At 42.9% G+C, this 12,577-nt stretch overlaps 1 protein-coding gene across 1 annotated transcript in view; it reads right to left on the bottom strand.

Moving 5' to 3' along the window:
* LOC124553262 (60 kDa lysophospholipase-like) overlaps positions 1-12,577 on the bottom strand; it is a 120,721-nt gene that overhangs the window by 87,371 nt on the left and 20,773 nt on the right. The gene's annotated exons all lie outside the window — the stretch shown is intronic.

Below are 12,577 nucleotides of genomic sequence, written 5' to 3'. Positions count from 1 at the left end.
CCTTTCAAGACACTGTCCATTCCGTTCAACTGCTCTTCCAAGTCCTTTGCTGTCTCTGACAGAATTACAATGTCATCGGCGAATTTTAAAGTTTTTATTTCTTCTCCATGGATTTTATTACCTACTCCCAATTTTTCTTTTGATTCTTTTACTGCTTGCTCAATATACAGATTGAATAGCATCGGGGAGAGGCTGCAACCTTGTCTCACTCCCTTCGCAACCACTGCTTCCCTTTCATGTCCCTCGACTCTTATAACTGCCATCTGGTTTCTGTACAAATTGTAAAAAGACTTTCGCTCCCTGTATTTTACACCTGCCACCTTCAGGATTTGAAAGAGAGTATTCCAGTCAACATTGTCAAAAGCCTTATCTAAGCCTACAAATGCTAGAAACGTAGGTTTGCCAATTATTAATCTGGCTTCTAAAATAAGTCGTAGGGGCAGTAATGCCTCACGTGTTCCCATATTTCTACGGAATCCAAACTGATCTTCTTCGAGGTCGGCTTCTACCAGTTTTTCCATTCGTCTGTAAAGAATTCGCATTAGTATTTTGCAGGCGTGACTTATTAAACTGATGGTTCGGTAATTCTCACATCTGTCAACATCTGCTTTCTTTGGGATTGGAATTATTATATTCTTCTTGAAGTCTGAGGGTATTTCGCCTGTCTCATACATTTTGCTCACCAGATGGTGGAGTTTTGTCAGGACTGGCTCTCCCAAGGCCGTCAGTAGTTCTAATGGAACGTTGTCTCCTCTCAGGGTCTTGTTTCGACTCAGGTCTTTCAGTGCTCTATCAAACTCTTCACGCAGTATGATATGTCCCATTTCATCTTCATCTACATCCTCTTCCGTTTCTATAACATTGCCCTCAAGTACATCGCCCTTGTATAGATCCTCTATATACCCCTTCCACCTTTCTCCCTTCCCTTCATAGCTTAGAACTGGGTTTCCATCTGAGCTCCTGAGATTCATACAAGTGGTTCTCTTTTCTCCAAAGGTCTCTTTAATTTTCCTGTAGGCAGTATCTATCTTACCCCTAGTGAGATAAGCCTCTCCATCCTTACATTTGTCCTCTAGCCATGCCTGCTTAGTCATTTTGCACTTACTGTCGATCTCATTTTTGAGACGTTTGTATTCCTTTTTGCCTGCTTCATTTACTGCATTTTTATATTTTCTCCTTTCGTCAATTAAACTCAATATTTCTTCTGTCACCCAAGGATTTCTACTAGCCCTCGTCTTTTTACTTACTTGATCCTCTGCTGCCTTCACTACTTAATCGCTCAGGGTTACCCATTCTTCTTCTACTGTATTTCTTTCCCCCATTCTTGTCAATTGTTCCCTTATGCTCTCCTTGTAACTCTGTACAACCCCTGGTTCTTTCAGTTTATCCAGGTCCCATGTCCTTAGATTTCTACCTTTTTGCAGCTTCTTCAGTTTTAATCTACAGTTCATAACCAATAGATTGTGGTCAGAGTCCACATCTGCCCCTGGAAATGTCTTACAATTTAAAACCTGGTTCCTAAACCTCTGTCTTACCATTATATAATCTATCTGAAACCTGTCAATATCTCCAGGCTTCTTCCATGTATACAACCTTCTTTTATGATTCTTGAACCAAGTGTTAGCTATGATTAAGTTGTGCTCTGTGCAAAATTCCACCAGGCGGCTTCCTCTTTCATTTCTTAACCCCAATCCATATTCACCTACTACGTTTCCTTCTCTTCCTTTTCCTACTATCGAATTCCAGTCACCCATGACTATTAAATTTTCGTCTCCCTTCACTATCGGAATAATTTCTTTTATCTCATCATACATTTCTTCAATTTCTTTGTCATCTGCAGAGCTAGTAGGCATGTAAACTTGTACTACTGTAGTAGGCGTGGGCTTCGTGTCGATCTTGGCCACAACAATGCGTTCGCTGTGCTGTTTGTAGTAGCCTACCCGCAATCTTATTGCTTTATTCATTATTAAACTTATTCCTGCATTACCCCTATTTGATTTTGTATTTGTAACCCTGTATTCACCTGACCAAAATTCTTGTTCCTCCTGCCACCGAACTTCACTAATTCCCACTATATCCAACTTTAACCTATCCATTTCCCTTTTTAAATTTTCTAACCTACCTGCCTGATTAATGGATCTGACATTCCACACTCCGATCCGTAGAACGCCAGTTTTCTTTCTCCTGATAACGACATCCTCGTGAGTAGTCCCCGCCCGGAGATCCGAATGGGGGACTATTTTACCTCCGGAATATTTTACCCAAGAGGACGCCATCATCATTTATCCATACAGTAAAGCTGCATGCTGTCGGGAAAAAACTACGGCCGTAGTTTCCCCTTGCTTTCAGCCGTTCGCAGTACCAGCACAGCAAGGCCGTTTTGGTTAGTGTTACAAGGCCAGATCAGTCAATCATCCAGACTGGTGCCCCTGCAACTACTGAGACATCAGGAGAACACTAATTTAGTACTGTAGGGAAGCGCGGTAGGGGTCGAGAGGGGGGGGGGGATTTAAGTCATACAGGGAGACCAAGTAATGAATACAGCAAACAGGTTGAGAAGGATGTAGGTTGCAACAGTTACTTGGAGACGAAGAGACTTGCACAGGATGGAGTAGCACGGAGAGCTGCGTGAAATCAATCTTTGTATTGAAGACCATAATAACAACAACCTTACTATTGTTTCTGTTGTAGGGTAACATTTGCTTCTTTATACTATTTGTCACAAATGGGATATGTGGTGCCTGGATGCAGTATAATTTCAATAGTTGTAGACAGTTGCTTATTATAGCATACAAATATTAGAAATCTGGCAAGGGAACATCACTAATCCTGTAATTGTTACATGACTTAAATTTGCTTCAGCACTTAGCATGAGGACCCTGAAATTGGTCCATCAGTAGACTCAGATGAAGGTTGTACATTTTAGTCACAACACGATATGAGAAACACTATTAAATATCTATACATGACATTATAAACACTTTAACTTCAGACCTGCACAATCAACATTAAGCTTCCCCTTCAAGCCTGCTAACCAGTCACTGCTATGAATTATCATAGTTTTTACAGATAACTGTTACACCGCACTAAGATTTTAATACGAACAATCTTTAAGTTGAATACTTCAAATCTTTTCTTGGCAATTACACTTTAATAAAACATCAACTATCCTTGTATGAAAAGTACGTGGAGTACGTCAAAACTTGGCCTGACTGAATACTTATAGTGTCAACTATGTAAGTAGGCTACTTAGGTTTTTATGTTGGTAACGCTATGTAGCGCTCTGTATGAAAATCACTGGCTGTGCTGTGTGAAGTCTGTGGCTGGTTGGCATTGTTGGAATAGTTGCTATTGTAGTGTTGGGCAGTTGGCTGTTAACAGCGCGTAGCGTTGCGCAGTTGGAGGTGAGCCGCCAGCAGTGGTGGATGTGGGGAGTTTTGACAGCGGATGATCTGAACGTGTGTCCATCAGAGAGAGTAAATTTGTAAGATTGGATGTCATGAACTGATATATATATATATATATATATATATATATATATATATATATATATATATATATATATTATGACTTTTGAACACTATTAAGGTAAATACATTGTTCTCTATCAAAATCTTTCATTTGCTAACTATGCCTATCAGTAGTTAGTGCCTCCAGTAGTTAGAATCTTTTATTCAGCTGGCAGTATTGGTGCACGCTGTATTGCAGTAGTTCTAATAACGAAAATTTTTGTGAGTTAAGTGATTCATAAAAGGTATAGGTTATTGTTAGTCAGGGCCATTCTTTTGTAGGGATTATTGAAAGTCAGATTGCCCCTATTTTATCGAAGGAAATCTTAATGGTAGGAAGTACACCACATTCCTGCAAGAAACATTAGGTCTGTTTTTGGAAGAAATACTTTTAGGAACGAGGAAGAGATTGTGGTATCAACACGATGGGTGTCCAGCACATTTTTCGCTGATGTCTAGAAATGAGTTGCCGAGACAATTCCCAAATTGTTGGATTGGATGTGGAGGAGATGTGTCGTTGTCGGGTCATTCGCCAGACCTGACACCTCTGGATTTTTTCTTGTGGGGTTTCATAAAAGACATTGTTTATAAAGACGCAACTACACCTGAGATATGCAAGAGAGAAATGTCAGAGCTGATGCTTTGATAAGTGCTGATGTGATAAGGAATACCACTCAGTCCATGATAAGAAGGTTGGAGAAATTCGAACACCTTCTGTAAATCGATGTTCATGCACCTTTGTGACCCTCGTTGACCTTCAAAGAACTTCCTGTTACACATCATTGGATTCGTCTCAATAAGTACCCAACTGTTGCATGTTATTTAAAAAAACAAAGTAGACCTTCATATCTCTGACACGACCCCACCTAGCAATAAAAAACCAACGTCACATTATGGTCCCCCTTGGCCAATGCAGTTTTTCTCCCACAACCTTTTCAGGTCTTGTCATACTTTTCAAGTTATTCTTGGTGGCAATAGTTAGTGACTCACCCTGTAGACACTCGACCGCGCAACTGTGCCGTGGAAGGGGGAGGGGGGATGGGGGGGATGAGGTGGATGGGGGGGGGAGGGTAGGAGGGGTCGAGGGATGACACTGCGAGTGTTCTCTGCATTTCTGCACTGTGCCAACAGCAGAAAGGGATCTGAACCCGGTATCTCACAGTCTGGGACAGTATTAGAGAGTTGGCACAGAGCCTTTTAGTAATATATACGAAGACAGTAACTTGTTCTCGAAAGAACAGTTACTGTTGATGACCGTGCAGCTTTTCCCTGAAATAAATGATGACTAACTGACAACCTCAGCTGCCGACAGGTGTTGTTGTTATACCTCAATGTGGACCTGGTCGGGGCACACATTTTCAGCTGTCCACATTGGGGTATAACGACACCTGTCTGCAGCTGAGGTTGTCAGTTAGTCACCTTTTAGTAATAGTGGGCCGCTCTTCTGCTGCTAATCGTCAGCTGCATTGGTGTCAAGAATGAAGCTGTTAGGGTGGCAGTATGACCAGGACAGTGTCAAAAGGATCAGTGATCTGTGAGGTTAACTGAGAATTACTACCATCGTGAAGGTGTGGCTAGCGAAAGGTGTGAAACTCTGGGTGACCTCACACTATATGCTCCTCCTCTACGATAACTACGTTACAACTACCAAAGGACTTATAAGAACGTGTATAGTGCGAATAGTCAAACGGAGATCTTACATAGAATATACCTCTTAATTTAAGTCACTATCCACTGAGTGTAGATGCTTAAGAAAAAGGGAAGTTATTTCTCAAACACAAATCATACAGTTTCTGTTCGATAACCCCATCAACTCTGTTAATCTACGTATACATCTGCATCCATACTCTGCAAACCGCTCTGAAGTGCAAGGCAGAGGGTACTTCTTACTGTATTAGTTATCAGGGCTTCTTCACATTCCACTCACATATGGAGCTTGGGTATGATTGTTTAAATTGCCTGTGTGCGTCCCGTAAGTCTGCTAATTTCATTCTCACCACACCCGTGAGAGAGTTATGTGGTGGGTTGTAGTATATTCCTAGATTCAAGGTGTAAAGCAGCTTCTTGAAATTTCCAAAGTGGGCTTTTTCGAAATAGTATCCGTCTGTCTTCAAAGTGTGCCAGCTCAGTTTCTTCATGGACAAAGAAGCATTGACTGTTCTTGTTGCTCTTCTCTACATCTTTACACTACCTGCTGCCAGTCCTATTTGATACAGCTCCAACACAATAGAGCAATATTCTTGGTGTCGTCAGATGAGACAATTGTAAACAGTCATGTCTGTGGACTGATTCCATCACCCTAGTATTTTACCAATGAACCAAAGCCTTTCACCTGTCTTATCTCCAATTGAGAGCACATGATCGTTCCGTTTCATGTCCCAAATTGTAACGCCCATAGATCTGTATGAATTAACTGGTACCAGCTGTAGTCTTTCATTGGTGAGTATAACTTTTTGTCAAGATCCTACTCAATGTTTGTGCAGAATTCTTCAGATAGTACATCATTATAGACAACTGCATCATCCGTGAAAATTCTAAAACCATTAAATTGCTGCAAGACCATTAATATACAACAGAAACTGCGAGTCCCAATACACTTACATTGTTCACACCAATTTCACTACATTGAAGGTAACATGCTGAGTCCTCCCTATCAAATAAATCATCAGTTAACTCACAAATTTCGTATCATACCCCATATAATCTTACTTTTGGTAATAAATGTGGTTGTGGTACTGAGTCAAATGATTGTATCGAAAATCCTAAATTACTGCATTTACCTTACTGCCTTGATTAGGGCTTTAACGATGTCATGAAGGAAATGTGACAGTTTTCCAAATCTGTACTGATTGGCAATGAGGTCCTTCTATTCCGGGAACCTCATTACGTTTGAGCTGAGAATATGTTCAAGAATCCTATAACAAATGGATGGCAAGGATATTTCATGGTAGTTTTGTGAATGACTCCTGATGCTCTTCTACTAGATGCGTGTCTCCTCGAACTTCTTCCAACTACTGGGCACTGTTATTTGTGCTAGAGATTTACAATAGATTTTGTTAGGAAAGGGGCTAACTCAGGTGCAAGTTCGGTGGAGGGTCTGATAGAGATTCCATCACGTCTGGAGCCTTGTTAAATCTCAGCTGTTTCCCAACACTAGTGACACTAATTCTACATCTATACCTGTCACCGTCACAAATTGGAGCAGTACCCCACAGTACCATTTCTAGAGAAACGTTTTAAGATACTCATTCGGAATTTCTGATTTTGATTTGCTACTCTTAATTGCTGTCATTACCCAGTTCACAAGTGTCTGACACTAACTTTGGTACCAGCTTTACGTAATACTGGTATTTTCTAGGTTTTGTGAGAGGTCCTTCCTATTCTGTTACAGTATTCTTAGTAAGAGTCAAATTATGATAAATCCAGGATGGAACGTAACAATATTACGAAAAGGAAAGTTGCAACTCACCATAGAGCGGAAATGCTGAGTTGCAGACAGGCACGACAAAAAACTCTCAGAATTAAAGCTTTTGTCCAATAAGGCCTTCGTCAACAGTAGACATGCACACACACACACACACACACACACACACACACAAGAACGCACGCACGCAACTCACACACACGACTGAAGTCTCAGGAACTGAAACCACATTGTGAGCAGCAGCACGAGTAAGTGGTGGGAGTGGTGACTGGGTGTGGGGAGAGGAGGAGGCTGTGGCAGGGAGGGGAGCAGCAGGATGGTGCGGTGGTGGACAGTGAAGTGCTACAAGTTAGACAGAGGGCAGCGGAGAGGTGGGGAGGGAGGGGAAGTAGCAGAAACGTAGAGAAATAAATATGGGGGTGGTGGTGGTGGAATGACGTCTGTGTAGCGCTGGGGTGGGAACAGGGCACCTTGCTGGATGGGTGAGGACAGTGACTAGCAAAGGAGGACGCCAGGCGGGTTGTGGGAACCTTTGTTAGTCACTGTTCTCACCCATCCAGCTCCTTCCCTATTCCCATTCCATCACTACATAACCATCATTTCACCACCAAAGACAGTCTTTCTATTTATCTCCTTTACTGATACTTCTCTTCTCCTCCCCACCTATCCCCTTACCACCATCTAACATGCAGCACTTCACCGTCCGCCACCCCCACATATTACACCTACCCTCCCCACTCCAACCTCATCTTTACCCCCATCCTGTGGCTACTATCATCATGCAATGTTGCTGCTGCTTGCAGTGTGGTTTCAGTTGCCTGAGAGTGCAGTCATGTGTGTGAGTTGCGTTTGCGTGAGTGCATATGTGTGTGTCTGTGTGTGCTTGTTGTCTATTGTTGACTGCAGCTTTAATGACCAAAAGCTTTAATTATGAGAGTCCTTTTGTTGTGCCTATCTGCGAGTCGGTAGTCTGAGTAGGTTAGACGAAATTCTCTTTCATCAGCCAAATACATCTCATTTAGCTTCTTCCTACATGTAGCCCCACGTTTTGCCTAGCATTCATTGACCAGTTGTCTCTTTTTCTTTAGATGTTTCTTTAAAATGACTCCAGACTGTGGAGTGTCCCTCTTATCATGAACTTCTCTACATACGTACAAAGTGCACAGCTGACTGTTCTTGTAAACCTGAACCACAATTTTTCTACATGTTTTTCTCCAGAGTTAAATATTTTGAGTTTTGTATTCAAATAGGTCACAACTGCTTCTGTATATAACTTCCTGGCAGATTAAAACTTCCTGGCAGATTAAAACTGTGTGCCGGACAGAGCTCCTATATCTGGTTTGCTGAACATATATGTATTCTGCTACTTGTTTTAGTTGCCATTTGTACGTTTCAAATCATTGTTGCTTCATGGTCATTGATATTAGTTTCTGTGTGAGCTTCCTCAAAGAGGTATGGTCATTTTGAAACTATCAAATCCAATATCACTAGTGGGTTCCCAAATAGTCTGTTTTAGGTAATTCTCAGACAACTCATTTAGAGGTGTTTGACCAGACGTCTTGTCATCCCCACCTCTTTGTCATTTTCTCAGTCGATTGTTGCACAATTAACATCTACTTCAACAATGAGAGTGTGACTTGGAAACTTATGTAACAGTGCTTCGGTTTTCTCTATAATTTTTGGTTGCATCTGGAGTAGATCTAGAAGTTGACAGAGGGACCTGATTCCAAATTATTGCCCACCGATGATACTGAGTCTTTCCCAGACAGCATCACACGCAGTTTATGTTTCTGGTTTGGTTGGTACAATTTGTTTGTGACCTGGGACAAATGCCCTACTATCTCCATGTATATTTTCGATGCACACTGAAATTTTTATCAGTATCTCGCTGCTGTCAGTTCCGCATTTCCACCAGCTTTCTGTACCGGGTATTATGTGAGCTCTACTGGGCCAGCTTCAAACCCTGGCACGTTGTTATCAGTGCTTCAGAAGTTAATCACTTGAGTTGTAATACTCTAGCCAGTATGTGACTCTTCTTTGGAACTATTACTGACACTTTCTGGTCCCTACCGTTACCTGGACTGGATGAAGAGTAGTCTAATCTGAAAACCGTTGTGTCCACTCTGCAGCCAAACAGCTACCTGAGCAGCAGCCTCTGATGTGTACCAAACACCGGACCCATTTAGGGTCTCCATAGAGTTCTCAACCCCTTGACGCAAGTCCAAGAAATTTCAGGTCGCTTTGTCACAGAACCTTCGAACTCTGAGTCAGTAGTTACATTCGATTCAGAACGTGGGGGGCACGACCAGTTTTGCACTGCAGCAAATTGTCTCACTGAAATTAGATGAGTGAGACCACCATTCTCAACCTTCTCTGACAGTTGAATGATCCAAGTGTGGCTGCAGAGCGCGGTCAGCTGCCGGTAGCACCACGTTCCCTAGCAGTTGACGGAATGACCTCTTCGGCAGGCTGAATAAGGCTTCCAGCCACGGACAGTGGGTACACTTAGTGTTCCCTCGCATCGTTTCTTGCATTTCCCTAACGGATACACTCACTTGCCGTAAATTTGAACTCCCTAGTGTTAACAGATGCTATCCTTTCGTGTTTGCCTCTTCTTGACACTGCACATACCATATTACTCAAAAGCTGAAGTTAGTCTCACTGACTCAATTTCGATTTCAGTGGAAGCCTGCACCTCCTATTTGTTGGTTAGGGTGATAGGTACCGCGTGCTGGGGCCTCCCTGGTCCCCGCTCTACCGTCCATGCAGCCTAGTCATACCACTGACAGACCGCTTACAGCCAAGTGGATGGGCGGTGACAGATCATGTATTTCCTGCAGAAACTGCTGACAGCCAAGTGGATCATGTACTTCCTGTAGAAGCTGCTGACAGCCAAGTGGATCAGTGGGGACAGATCATGTACTCCGTGTAGAAGCGACAGCAGGAGATAGTAACAAAAAATCGTTCAAATGGCTCTGAGCACTATGGGACTCAACTGCTGTGGTCATAAGTCCCCTAGAACTTAGAACTACTTAAACCTAACTAACCTAAGGACGGCACACAACACCCAGCCATCACGAGGCAGAGAAAATCCCTGACCCCGCCGGGAATCGAACCCGGGAACCCGGGCGTGGGAAGCGGGAACGCTACCGCACGACCACGAGATGCGGGCGAGATAGTAACAGGTATCTGTGGTATATCTGATACATGACTGCTGGTAACTCTCCAGAGACACCCATATACAGCAGCTTCCAGGCGACTGATCGTAACTTACGAACGTCAGCTAACTCTTCCCACGTTCGAGGACGGTGTTCACAGTGGGGCTGCAGTGTGGCTGGTGTAATGTTTTACAGAACAGTAAACAAGTATCATTGAAGTAAGCCTGCAGATCCTTTCTTATGTTCTGGGCCAGTTAAGCTCCAAGTACAGCAAGTTACCGTTAAGATCTGAAGCAGGCCGTACGCAAATTGATGTTTCCTTTATAGTGCAGTAGCATCTTCTATAAACGCTACTAATCTCGTGAGATTTTTAGAGGTTGTAGTCGAAAACCAAACGAAAATTATCGTTAGTTTACAGCAAATGCAGACGATGGGATACATGTTACTTACAACAAGCGCTACAGAAACACTGATTTTATGCGACAGACGTACTACACATCACTGGTAACTTATGAAAATTTAAAAAAATTTACGTCTATTCACTTTGATACACAATTAAAGATTGGATAAATGTTTCTTTGAATGAGGCTGCTACTCCGATAATTTTTATGGAGGATAAATGTTGATCGCAGCTGATGTTACAGCACAATATACGTATCTGATGGTACATGGCGCACGAAAACGGAATATATTACAACTCAAGCAGGATTTAAATACAGTTAACACGAAATATGTTTAAAATTGATGTGAAGTTTTAGGACGTGACTCTTAGAGGAGAATTTATCTGTCATATCTGATTTTACTTGGACACGAAGGAAATAGAGGAAGTCAGTTTGTATACGAAATTATGAGTAAATAGCCATGGGAACTGCGGGATTCTCCAATTCAGCTGGCTTGGTGTCACATTTTGAACTTGCATGTCCAAGATGAAATCTGTAACATCAGTATGTCTCTAAAAAAAAAAGTTACGGTGTGGAACATAACACAACTAAGTAAACCATTGCGAAAATTTTACCGATACGTTACACAGACAGATTAGATTTATCACTTTAAGGGTCTATGGAGTATTCAAGATGATTTTTTCAACTATGTACAAACTCTAGTGATTGATCAATGAGAGGATAAGGAACAAAAAATGTCTGATGATGCCCAGAAATGCACGATCCGTATGCCAGAGACCATTTATTCAATCATACTTTGTTACAGAAGCTGCAGTGTAATATCATGCAGCTACAGTTACAGTATGCATGATATCCTCATAGAGGGTGGTACTGTTTATCGCACATCATGACCTAGGATGCAGGAAGTCGTCAAGGACGTACCCGAAATGATCAGACACTAGAGTTGGAAGAAAATGTAATCAGCACTGTGGAAGGCGACCGCCATCTCAGTAGCAGGCAGTGGACCGGCCTGTACAGGGTAAGCCAGACGAGCGTGTGGGACATTCTCCATGACGACTGTTGCTACCGTTATCACTTACAGTGTGTGCAGGGCGTACTAGCGACAGTCTTTCCACATAGGGAACAGTTCTGTCATTGATTCGTTCACCAGGCAACCACGATTCCGTGATCTGTGTTATCCATCCTGTTCACAGATGACGGCACCTTTACGTGGAGTGGTATCTTCAACTCTCATAACAGGCATCTGTGGGATGGTATGCAGAACGCCCATGGTATGGTGACAGCGAATCATCAGCATCGGTGCAGCCGGAATGTGTGGGCCGGGATAATTGGCGGCCGTATTTTGAGACCAGTCTTCCTTCCACATCGCCTAATAGGCCTGAACTATCGGCATTTCTTGCGGGCGTCTTTCTGGAAGAAGTGTTATTGATGATTCTAATGGTTATGTGGCTCCTAGACTTTGCCGTTAACGCCCAGACGTATCTCATTCGTGTCTTCCCTGGTTGATGGGTTGGAGAAGGTGGTCCAGTTGCATGGCCCGCTCGTCCACCGCATCTCAACCCGTGCGACTTTTGGCTATGGGGCAACCTCAGAAGTATCGTGCTCGCGTAGCCAGTTCCAGATGTGGAGACACTGGAGCAGCGTATTCATCCTGCCTTTGACGCTGTTCTTATGCAGCCTGGTCGGTGTGAGCGTGTGATACAGAGCACGGTACGGCGCGTATGCACGCATGCGTCCAGGCACATGGAAAGCATTTTCAGTACATACTGTAACTGTGGCTACGCGGTACAGCGAGTATTAGACTGCAGTCTTAGTAACAGTGTATGACTGAATAAATGGTTTCTAGTGTGGAAACCATGCATTTCCGGACATAAGTTCGGTAGACATTTTCTTCCATATCCCCTCACCGATCAATCGATGGAGTCTGTACACAGTCGTAAAAATCACCCAGTCTACGCAACATGATGACCAAACGGCATTCCAACTGGAGCTTTCTACAGTACCAAAGGCAATGATACACTGATACCCAACGATGTTGCGCAGTTCCCTCGCAGTATTCTTATGACTGCCCTGTGACCCGAAGCA

The sequence above is a fragment of the Schistocerca americana genome, chromosome 11 (assembly GCF_021461395.2).
Source record: "Schistocerca americana isolate TAMUIC-IGC-003095 chromosome 11, iqSchAmer2.1, whole genome shotgun sequence".
Lineage (NCBI taxonomy): Eukaryota > Metazoa > Arthropoda > Insecta > Orthoptera > Acrididae > Schistocerca > Schistocerca americana.
This window is presented reverse-complemented; position numbering and strand designations above follow the sequence as displayed.